Source organism: Nyctereutes procyonoides, unplaced genomic scaffold, assembly GCF_905146905.1.
Source record: "Nyctereutes procyonoides isolate TBG_1078 unplaced genomic scaffold, NYPRO_anot_genome, whole genome shotgun sequence".
NCBI classification, from domain to species: domain Eukaryota; kingdom Metazoa; phylum Chordata; class Mammalia; order Carnivora; family Canidae; genus Nyctereutes; species Nyctereutes procyonoides.
In genome coordinates, this window is record NW_026575121.1 from 23530672 (window position 1) to 23552951 (window position 22280).

Genomic DNA, 22280 nt, shown 5'->3' on the forward strand with positions numbered 1-22280 from the left:
ACTGAAGGTTTCTTGAATATTCTTTTAGGATTCAGTCTTGTATTATTTAGTGTTTTGAACATATCAGTTTTTATACTTTTGTACTGGTTGGTTTGGGTTTTACAATATTCATTCATGACTTAGTCCGGTACCAATATTTTATCAAAATTTGAAAAACAAAGTTGTTTTCAGTACCTCTAAATTAGACAAGTGTTCTTTCAGTTTTTTAGCTTATAGAAGGCAAGTCATGATAATCTTCATTTTTTCCTTGATGCTAATGCTCTGATCTGGGAAATAACTCATCAAGTTATAATGCAAATGTTTATATACTCCTCATAAAGCATTAATTATTTATTCCACAGGTTTTTTAGTCTTTGATTAGCATAAGGAATCTCTTATATGCTAATTATATCCCAAATTTTGTTATACATTTACACAAAATATGAACATAGAAATATGCTTATATTTGCTACATAGTAATCCTTTTGAAATAAATATCATAATCCTTGAATATATTCTCTCATATTTTCAGAACATTACTAGTGTATTTCAAGTTATTAGTTGATAATGTGGTTATTTCAAGCCATCTTCTTAAGAATAATAGAATTTCAATTGAAACAAAAATTCTTTACTCTTGTTGCTTTCATGTAATGTAGACTCCAAATTGCAAATGACATACAGGATTGCTGATTTGTGTCTTAAAGGACATGAAGATTTTAGTTATGGAAAATTTCTGTAATACATGTTGTTACTGTGTTAGATTAAATTAAACACAATGATGAATATATATGTAAAAAAATAGTTTACAAATTGTAAAAAGTTGACAAATAGCACAAAATCCAGAGAAACAATCAAAGTATGTTTACATAACCTCCTGACCATATTAATAATTCCTTCTTTTCTATGTGAGATTCAGTAGCTTCTAATTCTGATAATAAAATATTCTCTAGTAATAATCATCATGATGTTGGTAGAAATTACATTGATTATTTTGTACAAGAATTTTAGACATCTGTTATTTGGGGGGAAATTTACAAAATATACAAAACCTTGCAGCAATAGATAGTAAACACTTAAATATTAGGTAGTCAGTGCTTTTTAATGTAATGGAAGGAGTTGGACATTACCAACTCTTGGTTTCTGCAAGAAACTTTAGCTAGGAGAGATGGGAGGGGAGGGTGGACAAGATGGGGAGGAGGGATGGGGAAGAAAGAGTGTTAAAAAAGCATAGAAATCAAAATAGTTTCATTTTCATTCTGATGTTAAATTTATGATGAATGATCACAATGAAACGATTGCTGTGTGCCCTGCAATTCCTGACTTAATCAATGCAGAATTTAGGGATAAGGATGTGTGGGGATTCCCGGATGGACACAGCTTCCTCCACATAGCCCCCTCCCATGCCAACAAAATCAGTGTTCATCTATAAAGTGATTTAAATGCACTTCCAAAGTTGAGGAGTCTGAGGAATAGGGCACAGCCGGAGACCAGAAGTGGAAGAAAATGATCAGTAGCAAAACCTGACTGGGGACAGGTATTGAAGCCCACAGGCTTTTTGGAGATAAAAGGCCACTGATAAATCAGAAGAGAAGAAAGTCAAAAGAAATTTTAACCAATTTCCTGGTTCTTAGGTGTCACCTGGGCCCCATCCCTACCTTCTTTCTTTCCAACTAGCTATAAACGATAGACACTGCATGGAGTCTTAAAATTTAGAACCAAATACTAGGATATAGCAGAGATTTCTGGTGGCACGGTGGCATCAGTGAGCTGTTTGGTCAGTGACAGGAGAAGCAGGACACAGATCCCCTCTTCTCGCCATAAGCAACCTCTGCTGCTTGTCCCTGTGTTCCATGTAAATATTATCTTTTACCCTTCAGGAACAGATTAGGAATGGTCTCATGCTCTACAGTTGCTTTCTTGAAATTCTTCATTTTTAAACAAAGGGCTCTGTACATTACATAGTTGGTCCTAAGTACAGAACAAGAAAGTGGAAGGAAGGGAAATAAAGAAGACATTCCAGGATCAAAGAGCACCTTGGAATAAACATAGCAGGAAGACAGTATTGGACCAGGCTCCCGGGAAGAGGGGGCCACAAAACTAAATAAAGGAAAGGTTGAAACAAAACAGAACAGAACAAAATAAAACACAAAATTGAATACTTTCCACCAGTTTTCCCAAAGTGCCCTTTGCCACAATACAGTGTTTCAAGTGAAACAATTCAGAGAAAGGTGATCTGGAGGCAGAGGCAGAAACATGACTCCGAACAGAGGGAGGGGTCAAGTGTGAATATGGGGACATGCAGAGAAACGGGGTTTAGGCAATGAACCTTGTGAGCTGCAAATCCTGCCACATATCTGATAGCGACCACCTGGACCATCCTGATCAGCCACCTGGCCTCAGGAGGATCAAGGCGCACAGTTTTGCTGTTTTTGTTTAGCGTTTCAGGGGCAAAATTTCAAGGATCTGATTTTTGGTTTACTGGCAGGAAGGGAAAATACACAGTCTCAGGTTAAGCATAGAGACAATCCAGCATCCATGATGCTCTCTGTTAAGGGAGAAAGTTTCTCTAGTACATCGATCTATTTATTCTCAGCTGCCTGGCGGTGTTCCAGTGCGGACTACCTCTCTCAAACCTGACTATTCAAAAATCGGTCTTTGCTAACATCTGGGAGGGACCAGTAGATATGTGACTGTCGTCTTTTACACATTTTCCTTCTCGATTCTCCAATGGTCAGCACGATAAAGGGGAAAAGGCAGTCAGGGATAACAAGTCTCAGCACTGCTTTCCTGACAAGACTGTCCTGATGGAACCTGTAACAAGGTGAATGTAGATGGTGGAAAGTGGCCACTTGCACAAATCCTTTCAGGTAACTCTCACCCCACCAGAAAGCCATGGACTTCAACTCGGAGGTTTTATCAGTTGCAGGCTAAGGGGAGAGGAAGCAGGTCTAACAGGGACAGAGATTTGGTTCGCCTGTATGTCTTAGTAGAGCTTTCCCAGTTTAGGAAAGATGTGAAAATGTGCAAAAATGTCTTTCATGTGACTTGATTCTCTCAACCCAGTCCCCAGTCTAGTCAATCACAGGAAGGAAGGATGACGAAAGGTCAGGAATCCAGCAAGCCCTGACTTTCTAGAATTCATAGGCATTATCTAATGGTCCTCTGGGTTTATCCTGCAAGAGGCTATGTGGAGAGAAAGTAAAAAATTTGCTTGGTTAAAGACGTAACACTTTCTCCCCTAGTCGTGGCCACTATTTCCCAAATCTCTGGTCAGACTTGTCACCTAGAATATGACTACTTGCTGGGGAGAAACTCATTTTCCTGAAGTCACTTATTCAAAAGAGATGCTGGGTGATATGTATAAAAAATAAAAATAAGTATTAATTCACCAAAAGGCTTTGTGAGTTCATTAAAACCACTTGCTTGTGAAACAGGTCTGGGATCCTACTGAGTCCCACCAAGGGCAGCAACAAGCCCAAGGCTAGGGATTCCCAGAGCTCAGGCAAGCAAGTGAGGTAGTGTTACTGAGGTGCCGCCCTGTGAACGTGTAGGATCTGAGGGCCCTCTCCTTCCAGTCTTCTTTGGGCAAGACTCTCTCAAAAGTCAATGAAGAGCAGAGACAACCAGCCCCCAAGACTGGATAGACCCTTTCCTCAGCCATCTAGGGAGGGTTTGAGCCAGCTGCTGTCCAATAGCACTTCCTGGTGGGGATGCAATACCAGATCAGGATAAATTCCAGCAGGTCAAAGGTGAATTGCCAAAGCTCCTGCTGGGTTAGCACAAAATAAACAGGTTTCCTGACCAGGACAAACAGAATGCATACCTTCTACACTCCACCAGTTCCCTGGGTCTCTTTAATCATGAGGGCCACACAGTGCATCGCTCTACCACCTCATGGGGTCTTCTCGGCTACACTACAGACCAAACACACTTCTAGGTGGGTGACTGGATGTAAATTAAGGCAAGGCTGCTGTTGTCAGAGACATGCCTACCTTTCCACCAGGGCACTCAAAGTCAAGGGAGGGAGCCAGATGACATGTGACTATATCAAAGTGACTCCCTCTCCTCTTTACCCTGCAGGGAAGGCCTGACAGCTGGGCCATCACTCCATAAAATCATGTTTCTTTGGAATTGAGAAGAAAAGAGAAACCTCTCTTCCTGTCGAATCCAGGCTGCCACTTCAGTTGGCACTGCAGGATGCCTCTTCTGGCTAGCACAGATTCATCCTGAAGCTTTCTGACCCCAGTTTGGATCTAGCTGCCAGAATATTTTACTGTACAATCACCAGATCAGAATCTTGGAACAAGCAGGCACCTTCAGCCATCTATGTTTTCCCAGCCGAGGGCTGGACCCGGGACCTGATGGGAGCTGTCCTGCTGACTAGTCTTTTCTGAATGACCAATTCCTCCAAATCTCCCTCATAGCTGGTGTCCCAGCTGGAAATCTGACAATACTTCCCAGTGTGGAAGCCTCTCCCCACCTCCTCTTTCAGTGAGGATGTTGGTTAAATTCTTAGCAGCAAAAAACCTATCAGTAAACTAAAACTTGAGAGGTTGGGGACAGTGATCTAGTTGACACCAATTGCCTGACAAGATCCCCAAGCCAGCCTTGAAAGAATAAAAAAATGCAGTCCTTCACAGGCAAGAACAGGTAAGGAGGCAAACATGTTAGGGCTGCTGCTTCTCAAGAACAGTAACAGCTCATGTGCTATTTCTTCTTCTTCTTCTTCTTCTTCTTCTTCTTCTTCTTCTTCGTCTTCGTCTTCATCTTCGTCTTCTTTTTCCTTAAACACAAGACAGAACAGAATTCCTCCCAAGGCTACATGGAAACTTTGGCTAAAGAGTCCCACAACAGCCACCAGAAAATCAACATCCTGCCTGACACCTGGGAGCTCCCCTGCCTCAGCCGGGGCCAAGCTCTGTTCTGCCTCTTTGCAATGGATATGGTATAAGGTCTGCTTACCGGTGAGGTCAAGCAAGAGGCTGCCTTTGTGCGTGCCACATCCTTGCTCACAAGGTTAAGGATGGAGTTGTAGGGGCCTCAGACTGTGCAGCTGTACATGAGTGCCCCCGAGTGTGTCTTCAGGTAGCACTTGATGCTTGAATGACCTCGGAAGAACACCTTACACTGGTACAGCTTCTTGCCTGCAGAACCACCAGAGGTAGTTGAACTCATTTGTTGTGCAAACCTTTTGCCTCAAACCTTGCAGCTGTACTCACTGTTCCCAGGCTAGCCCTGCTGAGCCAGCTCCTCGCTCAGGAACTCCTTCATTGGAAGCTTCCACTTCTGGACTGCTGGGTGCTAAAGCCCCAAATCAGACCCTGCCTCAAGGCCACTGTTTTATTTGTGCTGCTGACATGGGAGCGATAGGCAGCCTCTGACTTGAAGCTCTGGCTGCATAAGTGGCAGGGGGAGAGGGCATCTACCAGGCTTTGGTGCATAGCTATGTGCTTCTCTAGGAGATGCTGGTCCCCAGAGCCATTCACACAGAGCAGGAGAGGACTGAAATGTCAGGGGTGGAAGAGCATGTACCATATGGAGCTGTAGATGTTTAGCTGGTAGTGGTTACAGATACAGAAGACCTGGTGCTTTCCAAGTTTAGATGGTCAAGGATGTGGCCTTGGACCATGTGGAAACCTTTGGCCTGTGCCTTCCCACAGATGGCACATTTCAACTCTGTGGAGGGTGCACCTGTAAACCAACCCAGATTCCCAGTTAGGGGATCATTGGGTTGGACAGGGATGTTGTTCTCAAATGTTCCACCCCCTTGGTGGAGGGTCAGCTGCCACCTGGTGATGAACTTAAGTTTCACACATGCCACAAGAGAAGAGGAAATTACCGCTGTGGGATAGAACATGGGTCACCTGGGAGTTTTGGTCCTAGAAGTGGGTCTCCCAGAATTTGCAGTTGCCTGTCAGCAGGTGCTTGTGGTCCTGAACATGCTGTCAGATCAAATGAATGCTGTGCTCTAGAATTTTCTTGCACACCTGCCAGGACATGGCCTTATTCTCTTGGTTATCATTCTCTCCAAAAATCAGCTCATCTCCACTGGCATCACTCAACTTATTCATCTCCTCGGCTATGCCTGTCTCCTCAGTGGGGTCTTCAAACTACAAGTAATTCTCTCCTAGTTACCTCATCGATGACCCCAACATTGATCAGATCTGTCAAGAACTGATGTGTAGACAAAGCTCAGAATGTTCTCAAAGTTGGCAGAGGTGATAAAGTCTACCATATGGGTCCTGGCGGCATCAAGCCCAATATACAGAAAAAAGTTTCTGAAATATCCATACAAGCTAGTACAGCTTTATGGGCCAGGCAGGAAAGGCTCCCCACCACAGTGGTGACATCACATATGGTCTCCCAGGGGTGGCATTTACTGAGTTCCTTCAGCCAGCTGTTGGGGGTGGTTGCTGCTTTGTAGTTTGATATCCTCATGCCCATCTTATCAGCTGCTATGAAGTTGCCCCCTTATCAGCATGGTTCATTGGGCTCCTTGGGCCTGAGTATCATCACTGCCTCCTCACACAAAAGCTGGGCCCCACCAGGAGAGGGTGACCTATACTGATTGTTTCTTAAGTGGTAACTTAAGTGGTCACTTTTGTCCAAAAAGTGCACTGCAAATATGATCTCTCATCTTTTCTCCCCAGCACACTCATCTTTGGCCAGGACACTTGCAGAAACTTCCTAACACGTCTTCCAGATTCCTCTCCTATTTATTTCAAATATCTCTCTCTGTGGCTGCCAAAGTGATCTTTTTAAAATTAAAATAAAATAATATGACTTGTCCACTTAAACATATCATTATCTTCTCTTAGCATTTAGAATCAAAATTATGTTTACATATTCTATAAGATCTTGTATGACCTGTGCCCTATTTATGGCCTTTACAGTGGCCTTTTCAACCATACTTTCCTTTGGTTCAATGTACAGTCATCATACTTATCATTTTCAATTCTTTCTCAGCTCAGAGAATTTCATCATGGAGGTTCCAAGGCTTGGAGTTATTCTTTCCTCAGCCTTTCACATACTATTAAAAAAATTAAAAATAAAAATAAAAAACTTCAGCTTTTACTGTAAATGCCATATCCTCAGGGATTATTTCTGTGTTCATTCCATACAATACACAGCTCTTCCCAAAACATCATGTTACTCTCTATTTTAATGACATTCTTGGGACGCTTGGATGACTCAGTGGTAAAGCTCTGCTTTCGGCTCAGGGCCTGATCCTGGAGTTCAGGGATCCAGTCCCACATCAGGCTCCCTGAGGGAGCTTACTTCTCCCTCTGCCTGTGTCTCTGCCTCTCTCTCTCTGTGTCTCTCATGAATAAATAAATAAAATCTTTTAAAAAATGAAATTCTTTATTGCTTAAAGTATTATTAAATATTAACTACATACACATACATAGGTATTATTAATAAGTATGATAACTATGTTATATTAGATATTAATTGTCTCTACAATTTTTTTCTCTAATTTGAAGCAGACCAACCAGACAGTTGTGGCCTCTCTCTCATTCAGACGTGCTTTTTATTGTGAGTGATGTTAGGTGTGAATTGTAGAGAAGAAAATAAAAATACCATTATAGAAAATTGGATCTCAGATTTTGTTTTCTAGAAACTTAAATTCCTCAATAATTTTTCAAATAGAGAGCAGGGACAGATGAGTGCCTCTGAGGAGAGAAAAGATCAAATAGGAGAATCGGTGGTGATTTATTCTAGGTCTGATAGAGAATGGTATTCCTATGACAGTAATACCCATATGCCACTACCTTGCAGACACCTGAGGCAGTGGTTTCAACTCTAGATAGATGATCTCATGGTTTAGTTTGAAATATTCTAGAAAAGATTGGTGCTGTTAGCAGCAGTGTATCCTAACCTCAAGGTATTTGTGAGAATGGATAGGAAACACATCAAAGATATCCATGATAGGAGAAAGATATGGCAATTAACCTGCCTTTTTATCCCCACAGTTGTATTGTGTAGTTGTGAAATCCTAGAGAAAGGAGCATGGTCCAAGTAATACATTAGATTAAATTCCCTGCCCTTATTATAAGATAGGACCTCAATAAATTTTTTAAGATTTTATTTATTTATTCATGAGAGACAGAGAAAGAAAGAGAGGCAGAGACACAAGCAGAGGGAGAAGCAGGCTCCATGTGGGGAGCTGATGTGGGACTTGATCCCGGGACTCCAGGATCACGCCCTGGGCCGAAAGCAGGTGCCAAACCACTGAGTCCCCCAGGGATCCCCCTCAAAGTTGGTTTTAATATGATTTCAGGTCAATAAAGAAAATGGCTTTTTGTTCTCACATCTATTTTTTTTGTTTTTTTTTTTTGTTTTTTTTTTGTTTTTTTTTTTTTTGCAGGATTCATGTGGAAAACTCTCATGTTCTTGTCATTGTTGTTTACCACCCATATGGTCAAGGTTTACCTCTGCTTGAATGAATCTTACTACATACCTGGCAGCTAATAGACTTACTGGTAAAGAATAGGAACAAAAATACAAATTTTTGTTAATCAATGAATAAAATGTGATCCAATTTTTGCAGGAGAGGAAAAAGGAAAACTCAGTGAGTTCAAATAACTTGGCCAAAATGAAACTACTATTTAATACCTGAGTCTGGCCTTTGCTTATGAATCGTGAGCTCTTAGCCTCTTTGCTGAAGCTTCCTATGTGTGAGGAAGGAAACAACTGCAAACTGATAGCTCTGGCATTTATAGCATTCATAAAAACAAGGCATCATGAGAATGGATAGATGACAAGTGAAGACAAGTTCCTGGAGAGGACTGAGGGACTTAGAATATTATAAAACACATTTGGGAAGGTTAATCAGAAGCCATTTTTTCTCCTGAAAAATAAAACTCAAGAAAATACTGGGGAATTTAGGTAACATAAATCATGCAGAAAGTTGTAGGGGCAGCAAATTATGGTTGTAGTGTAGTTTAGCTACTAATGTTGAGTTCAGCAGAATGCCGAGGAGTATTTAGGGGCTGTAGTTACTTAGGAGTCGCAGTGGAAATTATTTAGTTTTTCAGGTTCTCTATACTACCATTCTCTGTTTTTTTCATACCTTATATATTTATGTTTCTTTCATAATTTATATCAAGAGGTATCAAGCTTATTTTATTTTTCAATCAATAATTTTGCAGGATTACACTGCAGTTACAACTGTCAGTTGATGCCTATGAAATAAATGTTGCCATTTATAATACAAAACCTTCTAGAAATTCCTGTTAGATTATTTCCTGATACAAATTTTAGTAGGTTTTAATTTTACTATTTGACAAACAAATACAAATTAACAATTCTTTCACACCTGTAGGCAAAAGTGCCTATAAGGATAAGCTACTGCATTATTTTCTTCAGAGATCTCTTTATCATATATTTGAATATAGATTAGCATAAAATGATTTTCTCAAGAAAAAATGAATTTTTCTTTCCTATGTTTAATAAGTCAATAATGATTAAAATAAAGTAGGAGTAAAAAAAGTTTCCCAGCTATTATAAAGCAACAGAGTAGATGACTGATAGTCTCAATAGGCAATTAGAGGATCAAAAAGATTTAAAAATGATGAATCGACAGTGCATGAGAGAATGGAAAATTCAACCTTTGCCATAGAACCAGATATTTTAGGTCATTTCTGCAGGCAGGGACTAGCTCCCACGTCACTATTCTATGTCACACAGGTAGGAGAGCTGCTCAAGTGCTAAATGTGAAGGAAGACCGAAGTAGCACTTACTTATAGATCCTAACAGGTGTAACCAAAAATTCTGAAATAAGTTCAGTTGAAGAAGTAGTTTTAAATGTCTCCTACAGAGTGGTGTTACCTCTGTGGTTAGTAGATTAATTGGTGACAGAAGTCCTGGAAATAAAAGGAAAAAAGAATCTACCAACCTTTGACCTGTGGTCCCTTAAGTCCCATTTGAACCTCATCTAATTATCAGCCAGTGCCTCTATTAGGGAATGACCACTCCAGGGAAGTGGGAGACCATGTCATCAGATTTAATTTAGTTCCATGGAAAACATGCCAAGTAAGTGCATATCCTCTCAAAAAGCACATTTTGATTAATGCAGGTTACTGTATTTAGTAAGAACATGTAAAAGTAGGAAAAAAGTGATCAATGTTAGGGCAATTTTGTGGTAATATAGACTAAATGGACAAACTCACAGAAGTGAAATAAACTTTAATTTTTTAAACAAAATATCTAATTTAAAGAAAATCAATACTATTTTCAATTAACTTTATCTGTTCAGGTTATATATGTAAAGCAAAACATGTTAAATAATGAACCCGAATTCTAAATAATCTAATAAGATATTAATTTGGCATCTAACACAATAAAAACACAATATATCATATGTAGTCTTCCTATTGTATTATTTTCTTCACGTACACATACACACCTGTGCACACACACAAAATTAAATATGCTGTTTATAATTATCATTTTTCAATACTGATTTTTTATTCACATATCATCACTTTCCAATGTATTTTTTCACTTTAAGTAATAGAGAACAAGTCACAAATATGCCTTGTAACCTAGATTGCAATTAGGAAATCTGAATCTTCCTCAAAATCCAAAATGCAATACTGTCATTCTTATATAAAATAGAAATATTTACCTAAATTTGATAGAAGAAAAATCCATTTTAATGGTTTAAGTTAAATACTTATTTCATTAGTGAATTATTTAATTTTTAGCCAATTTCCCAAAATCAAATTTTAAATGAACAACTAAAAGAATACTTAAGATTGTGGTTTCCTAATCAGCATGCCATTGGCTCATCAGGTGTCAATACTAATCAGATTAGTCTCTTTTCTAAATTATTTTTAACTGTTTCATTAAATAAAATACTAAATAAATGTTAAATAATAAGTGGAACAGATATTCACAGCATGTATAACCAATGAAGGGCTGACATCACAATATATAAAGATCCTTAACAAACTGAAAGACATAATTAAGCATTTCCAAAAGGAGGATATCCAAATGGTTGTTAAAAGCATTAAAATTTAGGTAACTAAATAATAACTAGATAATGTAAAATAAAACCATGATGAAATATTAATGACTACACGTAGATACTACGTATCTAAAATATGAAGATAGCTATAACTGTTACAAGTGTGATGAAGATGCCCTTCAGTAAGAACCTCTATACATCTCTGGTAGGAGTCTAAATAGTCACAAATAATTTGAAAAACATTGTGTCATTATCTGCCAAATAATGAGATTTGTGTATATGACACAGCAATTCCAAACTCAGTTGTATATATATCTTTAATTATGCATTTCTTCAGAAATCATCATTTTTTAATTGCCAAGACGGAGAAAATCCAAATGTCCAGTGACAATATAATAGATGAATAAATTCTTGTATATTTCTTTAATAACATACAATAAATAAACATACTTTAACTTCATGCAACAAAATGGTTAAAACCATAGTGTAGTCACATGCAAAACAGAAATGTTAGGATTCAATTTAGGCAAATTTAAAACAAACCCTAGTCCTAGTGGTCAAAAAGTTTGAAGAAAGAGGAGGAAGACTCAGTGAATAAGGAAAATATCATTAAAAAGCGGGGCAGTGGTTCTAGGATGCTGGCAATGTTCTCTTTCTTGATTTGTGTGGTGATTACGTGAAAAATGTTTTGATAGATCATTAACTTTACATTACAGTTTTGTGCATTTTTAAGAATGAAATACACAATCATTTAAACAGAGGGATAAGAAAGGAGAGAAGAAATAATTGGCATTTGGGAGGAATGTATATGAATTAATCCTGAATTGGGCAGGCAGATGTGAGTCTAGAGAAGCACATGAGCTATAGTATGGTGAGCTTTGCATTATGGTAAAAGATTTGGATTTTATCTGAAAAAAAAATCAGAAAATCATTGAAGAGGAGCAGGATGTATTTTAGGTATTTATGTAGCTAGGCATCATGGGATAGAGATTGTTTTAAGTGTAAGCTAAAGTTGGGTAGACTGGGAGACTGAGCATACAAGTCAATAGAATTTATATTAAATAAAGGGCACTTAAGCATGCTGAATTATGAACTATTTTCTGAAAAGAAAAAAAAACAGAGAATGGAGAGATAGCAAGTAGAATTAAGCTTCTGAAAAGCAGGGGTAAATGTCTAGAAGTCTGGTGGGAAAAATAGAATCATTTTTGGAGAAGTATGTAAGCAAAAACCACAGAAATATAGATTTTACTTACAACCCATATGCCAAGTTGGCAAAATCTGAGACAGCAAAATTCCAACTGATACCAAAATTGAAGGTATATATGAAACCTGTGTATTGGGATCAGGGGAAAAGATAATGGTATGATTGTGTGTGTCTGTGTGGGTGGGTGTGATAGACAGGTATAGAAGTAATTATGAATATGTGCACATACACTGATATGAAAGCATGCATACAATTTCTAGCTCTGTCTGCTGAGACAGCCTATAAGCAGTGACACCGCAAGAGAAATGAGCAATCTTTGCACCCAGATCTTGCTTTCTAAGTAAAAGGATCAAGGACTGTTTGAATTAATGTTTGAGTCTAGGGCTGAAGAAGGGCACATACATCATGAGCCATAAAATAAAGAAGATTAAAACAACAACAACAACAACAACAAACACATAAGTGTCAACCTGAAAGAACTTCCAGTAGCCAAAGCCAGAGAAATTAGAGCCACAAAATTAAACAAGTACCATGTGATTTATGACAAAAAGAACAGAAGAGATACATTTAAATTCATTCTGATTTAAACAAATCATTAAATAAATGTTAGATAAGGAAAACGTTTTCTTTCTGAAGAATTCCAAATAATAAATGTGTAAGCAATGAAAGAAAAACCTTTCATCAGAATAGCACCGTAATGGTTGCTGTAGTCAAGATCCAGTGATTTAGCGAGACAGTAGGTGAAAATTTAAGAAACAGAATACATACATAGCCTTAAAATATCTCACCGAAAATAATTCTAATAATTTTTTCTGGTGGTTTTATCACAGGCCTACAAATTCTAGGTTAACAGCCCCCCCCCCCCCCCGCAGAAGGTGGAGGTTAATTCCTTTCCCTTAAGTGTGAACTGGACCTAGTGACTTGTTTCCAACAAGTTTGAGTATGGCCATGGAAAAAAGTAACTTTGTTATGGCAGACACTTAAGTAATCAAGGTTAATTTCACCAGGGTTAAGACATGGATAGCAGGTACTCCCTGATGTGATGCGATGAGGTCACCTGTGGTGTTCTTCCTCAAACCCATAACCCCAATCTACCCATGATAAAACATTATCTAAACTGAAATTAAGGAGCAATCTACAAGATATTGAATACTAATTTTCAAAAAAGTCAAGGTCATGAAAACAATAAAAGAATTAAGAATTGTCACAGATTGAAGAAGACTATGGCAGCATGAGAAATAAACGTAGTGCAGTGTCCTAGATTGATCCATCATTGAAACAATAGTAGGAAATGGAAAATCTATATGATGCTTGTTGTTTAATATATGTACTTTAGTTATATAAGATGTTAATATAGGAATCTGGGTAAAGAGTACAGAGAACTCTGTACTATATTTCACCTATAAATCAGAAATTATTTCAAAATAAATTTTAAAAACTTTCAAAAAATAGGCTTTAGAAAAATTACATCAAAATACAAAGTAAATAATAAAAGACTTCAAAAATATGTATGTGCTTGTGCTTATCATTGAGGTGACCTACACCTAGTTTACACTTTCATTTACTCAATAATATAACAATATTCATTGAAATTCACAAAAAAATACTTTTCAGAATAAAATTTTACATCCACTTTGATTTTCTTCATTGAAATAAATTTTGTTATTTTTTTTCTTAAGTATAAATAGACAAGTGGTGTTTTAATTTTCAGACTAAGATATATCTTCAGCGAAAATCTTCACTATTTATAATTAGAGGAGGATTTCTAAGATTACTATACTGGGGCATCAGAATTTGCACCAAAGTCTTATTTTTTTTTTAATTTTATTTTTAAAGTAAACTCTACCCTCAATGTGGGGCTTGAGCTCACAACCCTGGGATCAAGAGTCCCATGCTTTACCTATTGAGACAGCCAGGTGCCCTTACACCAAAGTTTTAAAAGTAAATAGTAATGCAGATTACCAAACAGGGGAAAACCCTATTTCTTATTTTTCATACCTGGTTTTATTTAAGGGGAGAGTCTTCACCTTCAAGAGTATAGAAAAAGAGATGGTACTGATGATGGATGGAATGCCTTCTATTGTAATACTATATAAGACAGGTTCTAAAAGGAGACATTTCTGACTGAAAGGGGATACTATCAATTATTTTGTCACAATATCAGGCACCAAACTAGAACTTTCTCAGACTAAGAAGTTCATCCTGAAACAAAGAAACAAAAACAAATATGAGATAAAGGGGAAATTTCCCTTTGCACTTTGTGAGCCAGAACTTAATTGACTTGTTGATCCAACGGACAGTGTAACTCAAGGTAACCCGCTGAGTTATTACATTTATCCTGCTTCATTCTTGCATACATCTAGTTTATGGAAACACTAATTCATTACATATAGATATTTATGTGATATACTATGTATTTCACATATGTATGTATATATATACATATATTAAATTGTATTCAAATCTAGTTGCCTCTTTCCTCATGTATCTGCCAAATTGGAAAATATTTTTGCCTTAATTTCTGAGATTATTAACATTTCTGTAATCACAGAAGTGATTATATAAGGAATATTACAAAATAAAAAAGACAAAATACTTGGTATAAATTGAAAATAAAAGATAAAAGAGTAATTTTTTTGGATTATAGAATAAAGTTGAACTGGAATGAGCAAATTCAACGTTAAGTACTTTAGAAGTAGAACAAAAAGTCAAAATGTGCCAAAACTACACTTACCATCTTTGTTAAACCTGACATTCTCACTAGTTTGATACTCACAAGTACATAATAGAGATATAAATTAAAATTTTTCCTGAAAAATCCACTGATACACTGTTGTTTTTGTTGTTGTTTTTCCGGGAACAATAACCAAAATCTTTCACTGCTATAGCTACCTCTAATAGTGACACTAATTAACTTGGGTTTTATCAAAGAGCTAGTGGAAATTGGAACATTAAGTGTCAGAGTTTATCCACAAAGATTTATAGGTTGTTTCATCTTCAAGAACAAATATTGCATAGTGTAGATTTTAAGAAAAAAAATCACTTTCATCATTCTATCCCAGCAATAAATTTATATCTATTATGTGGTGACAAAAGCTGCAGTTGTATTAGTTACACTCAGAATGAAAAAGTACTGTCAATTTCTAAATAGAAACAAGATTGCACATAGTGTTTCCTTTCCATTTTCCACCTCATACTCTTGACAATGAGTGAAGAGGAATAAAACAGCTTTAAAAGTATCAGACAGGGATTTTCTATTGAAGAAAGAACAGCAAGTCTCTACAAAAGGACTGTCATTTTTGGCTTTGGGGCAGAAAATGTGTAAGCAAAGAAAACAACCCAATATATAAACACATGAAGTTCAACCCAAAGGCAACTCTTTGCTTAGTCCTCATTGAAGTTTATTAATTTATATATCTTGGTGAAAGAATTTCAACAGCATCTGACATTTACTAACACAGTGTATGAGGTTTCTGGTGACATCTCCAAATGCCATGTACATTTCTTTTTATTTTAGACCTTTATGAGTTTAGAAATGTCTGTAGCTTTGTGATCCCAAATAGAAGAATGTATGTGAGCACACACATGTACCAGAGGAGAAGCACAATAAAAAAATAATCCAGCATTTTGTTATAGAGACTGTGTTGAAAACTAAAAAACTGCTACATCCCTTTAAACAAATCTCTGGTTTTAACAGTACTTTACTCACACCTTTATAAGCCTACATGTTCTTATTAGATATGTGGACACCTGACCAAGTCTCTGAAAAGCATTTCATGAATATATTGGATGTGTTTTTTAATAGACTTTCAATTTTTTAAGTTTTCAATTTATTAAAAAAAACTTAAAGGGTAGTAAAGAGGTCCTATATATTTTGTCCTTGTTTTTTTTTTCTATTATTAGCCTCATTTGTTAGAATAGCACATTTTGTCAGAAATGTTAACTAAGATTGATACCTTAAGTCCTAAGCTTATTTCAATTGTCTTAATTTGTAACTAATGTCCATTTTCTCTCACAAGGTCAAATTTAAGATAAAACATTATACCTATTTGTCATGTTTCTTTAAGCTCTTCTTGGCTGTGAATGTTTTCTTAGATTATCTGTGTTTTTGATGACCTTGAGAGTAAAGAGAAATGGTATTTTGTAAGTACATCATTCTATTGGAATGTATCTATTATTTTCCTCAGATTAGACCGGGGTTATGGGTTGAGAGGAGAAAGACCACAGAAATACAGTGCCATTTTCATCCATCCATTGATGTTGACCTTGATTGCATGGCTGAGTTAATGTTTGTCAGTTTTCTCCACTATAAATTTACTATTTTTCCTCTTTTTATACTACATTCTTTGTAATTACTATGCACAGCATACACTGAGGTTTATACACCTCTTCAATCAGGGAAAGAGTATCTACATTATTTGGAATTATTCTACGTAAGAAATATCCATCTTCTCCTCCATTAGCTGTTTTTATTTGGTCATTTCTTTATAACAGTGTGGTCTCCTATTTATTTTATATCACTGACATTTTCACTGTCTTTTAAATGTAGCCTTTTTGTGGAATGTTATATATTTGGAATCATAGGTTATCTTTTCTTAGATTGATTCATGATTCAATACTCATTTAAGGCTTATTCATGTCTTTTTGTTATTTGATTGCCCCTTTTTTACTGCTGAATAATGTTATTTTATATAGATGTAATATGCTTTGTTTATCCATTCATCTACCAAAACACAGTTTGGATGGTTACAGTTTGGGATGAATATGAATGAAGCTGTGATAGACATCCATGTGCAGGTTTTGTCCGGAATATGATTGCTAGATCTTCTGGTAGCACTAGATTAAGCTTTGTAAGAGACTTTAAAATGTCTCCCAAAGTGTCTATGCCATCTTGCATTCCCAGTGGCAATGAATTACAGTTTCTGGTTTTTTACATCCTCACCAGCATATTGTGTTGTCAGTTTTTGGATTTTTGACTTTTCTAATCAGTGTGTAGTGCTCTCTCATCGTTACTTTAATTCACAATTCTTTAATGACAAATGATACTGTTTTTACCATGATTATTTTTCGTCTGTATATCTTCCTTGGTGAAATGGTCGTATTCACTTGCCAATTTTTTAACTGTGTTGCTTATTTCCGCTCCTCTCCCCATTGTTGAGTTTTAGAGTTCTTTTTATAATTTAGTATTTTATCAGACGTGTTTTGCAAATAATTTCTCCCAGTTGGCAGTTTGTCTTCTAATTCCCTGAACAGTTTTGTTTACAGAGCAGAAACTTTTAATTTTAATAAAGACACAATCATTCCTTCTTCTATGTATTTTGCTTTTGTTATTGCATCTAAAACTTATCACCAAACCTATGGTCAACATGGTTTTTTCCTGTACTTTCTTCTACAAATTTTATAGTTTTGCATTTTACATTTAGGTCTATGATCCACTTTTTGCTCATTTTTGTAGAAGCTCTGCATCTAGATTTGTTTGTTTTCATATAGAAAAATTTCTAGTTTTTCTGGTACCATTGTTGAAAAGTCTATCCTTTTTTTATTGAACGTCTTTGTCAAAGATCAGATCACTATATCGGCTTGTATATTTCTGTTATCTATTCCCTTCTATCAATCTATTGATAGACACATATGTCTATTCTTTCACCAAAACCAAAACTATCTGGTATGTAGCTTTATGTGTTTTTCTCCAGGTGAAGTGACCTCAGCTGTGATTCTTGTTCTAACTACATCTCTCCAGATTTGAAGAGAAGTGGCTTCTGTGTGACTTCATTTATCTGATAGGTCCAAGAAAATTAATTGACTTTGATTTTTCCAGGGTTTTTTTTTTCATAAAATTGCAACTGAGAACTTTCAACCTCTTATATGTTAAATCTTAACTTAAACCATATATATATAAATACATATGTATAATTTCTAACTGAAATTTCTTATTTTTTCCCCAGTAGTAACAAAAACAGTAGAATATTTGCTTTTAATTTTTTTCTAAGGCATTGGCTTCTAGGTTTTTAATTTAGCTTAATTTCTTGGTATCTTCTCATCAAACTTCCATTTGGTGTTTGAAATATCACTGAACCTCCTAAAAATAATTTTACTCTCTGTTTGAATGTCTTCACTCTATATATTCTGACTGCTCCAGAAGTTTATTTACAAGCTATTTTAAAACCTAACTTTCTTCTTCCTTTTTATCTTACAGATGTGAAGTTTTTAGTTGTTCAATAAAGCAACTAAAATGCACATTCGCTATTAATTATTCAGCCCATAAATACATCAAATATAAGGCTGTTTCCTTTAATGGACATCTAAGATTAAGGTTTAAATATATTTATGAATAATGAAAAGATGGCTTTATAAAACAAGTGACCAACAATTCTCTTATACCACCTTTTAGTTGTTGTTGAAGTAGCTTCACCTTAATACATGTTTATGCATTTTTAAAACACAAAAACCTAATTTTATACATTTAATGGAAACTTTTGATTAAAGCTAATACCCAAATGAAATTAAAATATATAGAACCATAAGAGTATTTTTACAATGAATTTTGAAAGCTTCCAGTTGATTCTTCAGCTTCTATTCACAGATAATTGTCAGTAGTGTCTCACACAGGCCACCTGGAAGCCTCTCTCAAACCACAGGAATTCTTACTGTTCCACAACTTATTCTCTGTGAGTTCACTTTGCCTTTGGATCACCATGGGGGTGAGAGGTCTTGAAACAGAATGAATGAATGAACAAATACACACTAAGAAACCTAGACCTTTGTGTCTTGGCATGACTACAGCAACTTTCTTTTAAATTGATCTCTCTACATGAATACTATGAATGGTTTTGTATGTGCATGTTTGCAATTTTCTTTTGCAGCAGCCCAAGGACGTACAGTACTTTGAGGCTTCATGCTGATTAATTACAGAACACTTTTATTACAACAAAACATGTCTGTCTTTAGAACTTCATAATAGCTTCTGATACATATAGTGAATTAACATTCCTATTTTGCAAAGTCAAAATAAAGTGATTGTTATCAATAGATATTTTTCTCTTTTTAATATTTCTCTGTTAATAATGCAGGCTGTGATGACACTTGAACCAAGAAGTCTGTATCTGGTCTGTGAATGTGCCATTTATTCTTGCTCTGAAGCCAATGACAATGAAGTGTCCAATATGCATGAAACTACAATTCTCATAAAATGACTTGAAAATAGATGGCTGAGAATTTATAGCTCTCCTATGACTCTTGTTTGAGGACCTATTCTAATAACCACTTATATGTAATCAGATGGACTTTATGCAACCTCATCTTGTAAATGGACCATGTGAATGTTTCCCTATTATTGCTGCCATAGCTCACAGACTGCATAAGAGTTGCTAGTCATTCTGCACTGAAACAAATTACTCCTCTAACAATAGAAATTACAATGGCCTTCACATAAGTCATGCCTCTATAATGTGGAGAATAATAAAAAAAAACTGCTTAGGAGTCATAGAATTCACCCATTAAACTGTCTTCTCTGTTAAATTTGTCACTGAGATATTTTCTGTAGATAAAGAAATAAGGGAAATTGCTACAAAAAAAAGTATTTTGTCCCACCTCATAAGTCATAGGGTGTGTCATGCTACCATACTTTTTAAAAGATATATGTGAAATATGAATATTATATATATAAAATACCCCTGAATAAGTGATGTTTTGTTTACTCATTTTTATACATGATTCATTTTGTTTGTGCTTGAAGTAATGATATCCAAAGTTCTTCAGCTATATGTTCACTACTTAAGAAAAAGACAAATAACTAAATCTAAGAATTTTTAAAAATCTAGAAATTGAGATTTTTTTTCTTTGCTCTCAAATGCATCTACTTAAAGACACAAGATAAGTATTAGATGAAGACTACATAAGTACTTTCTTAAGTTTGTGAGAATACAAGCACCCCATTAGCATTAAAGATAAGCTAGAGAGTGAAAACTAAAACAATAAAATAAATACATATACATACACATAGATGGAATATATTTTGGAAAAGATGATAAACATGTTTTCATGTGACATGCTAAAATCATGGATTAGATGATTTAAAAATCATCTGTAAAACAACTATAGCTAGTAAAGCAAAATAGGCATAAGAGAGAAAATAACCTTAAAACATTTTTCAACATTACTCAAATTTCCTAATCCATGTTCAAATTTTCAATTGCATCTGTGTGATATAAGTGAGATTCATCTAAATTTAATTAGCATTATGAGGGGATCCTGGGTGGCTCCGTGGTTGAGTGTCTGCCTTTGGCTCAGATAGTGATCCAGGGGTCCTAGGATCAAGTCCCACATTGGGATTCCTGCAGGGAGCCTGCTTCTCCCTCTGCCTATGTCTCTGTCTGTCTTTCTCTGTGTCTCTCATGAATAAATAAATAAATCTTTAAAAATAATAATAATAATTAGCATTATGAAAAGTTTTCTGTCATGGCTATTAATATTTAAAATCAAGTTATTGCTCTAAAGATGAAAAATATTACCAATCTAGTTGTCTAGGGCAATATGATAACTTGAGTAACAGTGAGAGGATTTAAATTTTTTTTGTTTGGTCATTTTGGCAACTGACTACTTTAGGGATTTTATATAAAATTTTTTAGATTCTTCATCTTGCAGTACAGGGCATAACTTCCCATTTGGAAATAATCAATGGTGGTGAAGAAGGCTACTCTCTTTGTGTTGGATATGCCATCTAGAGTTTATGAGCCCCCATAATTATTTGGTATTTCATAAATGAGAGATTTACATAATTCATTTAACTTTTTGCTTCTTGGCCCCAGTGTTCAAGTCTGTGAGGAGAGTTCATTTCAGGAGCACAGCTGAGTTTTGGTAAATTTAGTTCAGAAAATCTTGATTTTTCTTAAAGATGCAACTTGTCCTTTTGAGGCAAAAGAGACATTTTTGCTTCTCTAATTTTTTTGTAGGATTAACAGAGTATAAACTAATTTTAAAAGTGAAAAGTCAGTGCCTAATAAAAAATCAATAATAACATTAATTATAATAACAGTAATAACTAGGTACTAAGTACTTACAAACTTGAAAATTCTGGGTAAGGTGTTTGTTTGTTTTTACATTGTGGTACAAATTCATTTGAATATTCCTACAGTGAAATTGGTATATGATAAACCCAGAATTAAAAGTGTTTGCCTTCAACCAATATGCCATGTCTCATTTTGATATCTCAAAAAGGATTCAAGAATTACCTGGTGGGACACCTGGTTGGCTCAGCAGTTGAGCATCTGCCTTTGGCTCAGGGCGTGATCCCAGAGTCACAGAATTGAGTCCCACATCGGGCATCTTGCATGGAGCCTGCTTCTCCCTTTGCCTGTGTCTCTGCCATTCTATTCTCTCTGTCTCTCATGAATAAATAAATAAAATCTTTAAAAAATTACCTGAAAATAACTATTTGTGAGCTATATCATTTTTATGTATTTTTTCCATTCTTTCTTGATGTTCATGTGTGTACACATAGGCACATATATAAACATATAAAGAATGGTTGAACTAGTACTGTTCTATTTCAACGAATGTTGATTTATATTACATTTTCACTCCGGGCAGTAAGAACTTTATACACACACACCCCTTCTTAGAGGAATCATTAAAGTAGTTTTAAAACAAGAAAGCTAAAAAGGCCCTTAGGATAGTTGAAAATAAATACAAAACAATTTCCAATTAATAGAAACAACAGAGAAACAAAATAAAATTGGTTTTTGAGGAGTAACATCTTGTTTATAGACAAAAAGACAAGTTTTTAATTATGTTATAACTAGTAAGAGTTCAATAAGTTTACTGGTTTTAAAGAAACGGCATTTCTCTAAAAACACCACACAAATTTTTAACAAAAACAGTATCAAAACCTTCATTGTCATATACATAAAAATATATCCAGTACAAAAATATTTTTGTATCCAACAAAAAATTACTTTTTTTGTAAAGAAAAGTAAAAAATATCTTATAAAACGGTATAAAAGAAACCTAAATAAATAGTAATATATAATTTTCCATGATGAGAAGACCAATTTCATAAAATATGCACTTTGTTGTCCTGTGTGTTCAACAGAATTATGATTTAACTTAATATAGAAACATCGTTTC

The 22280-nt window shown here is 35.5% G+C and overlaps 1 pseudogene; it reads right to left on the reverse strand.

Moving 5' to 3' along the window:
• Positions 1–1398: 1398 nt before the first annotated feature.
• On the reverse strand, positions 1399–17307 carry LOC129516451 (zinc finger and BTB domain-containing protein 39-like; annotated as a pseudogene).
• Positions 17308–22280: the final 4973 nt, after the last annotated feature.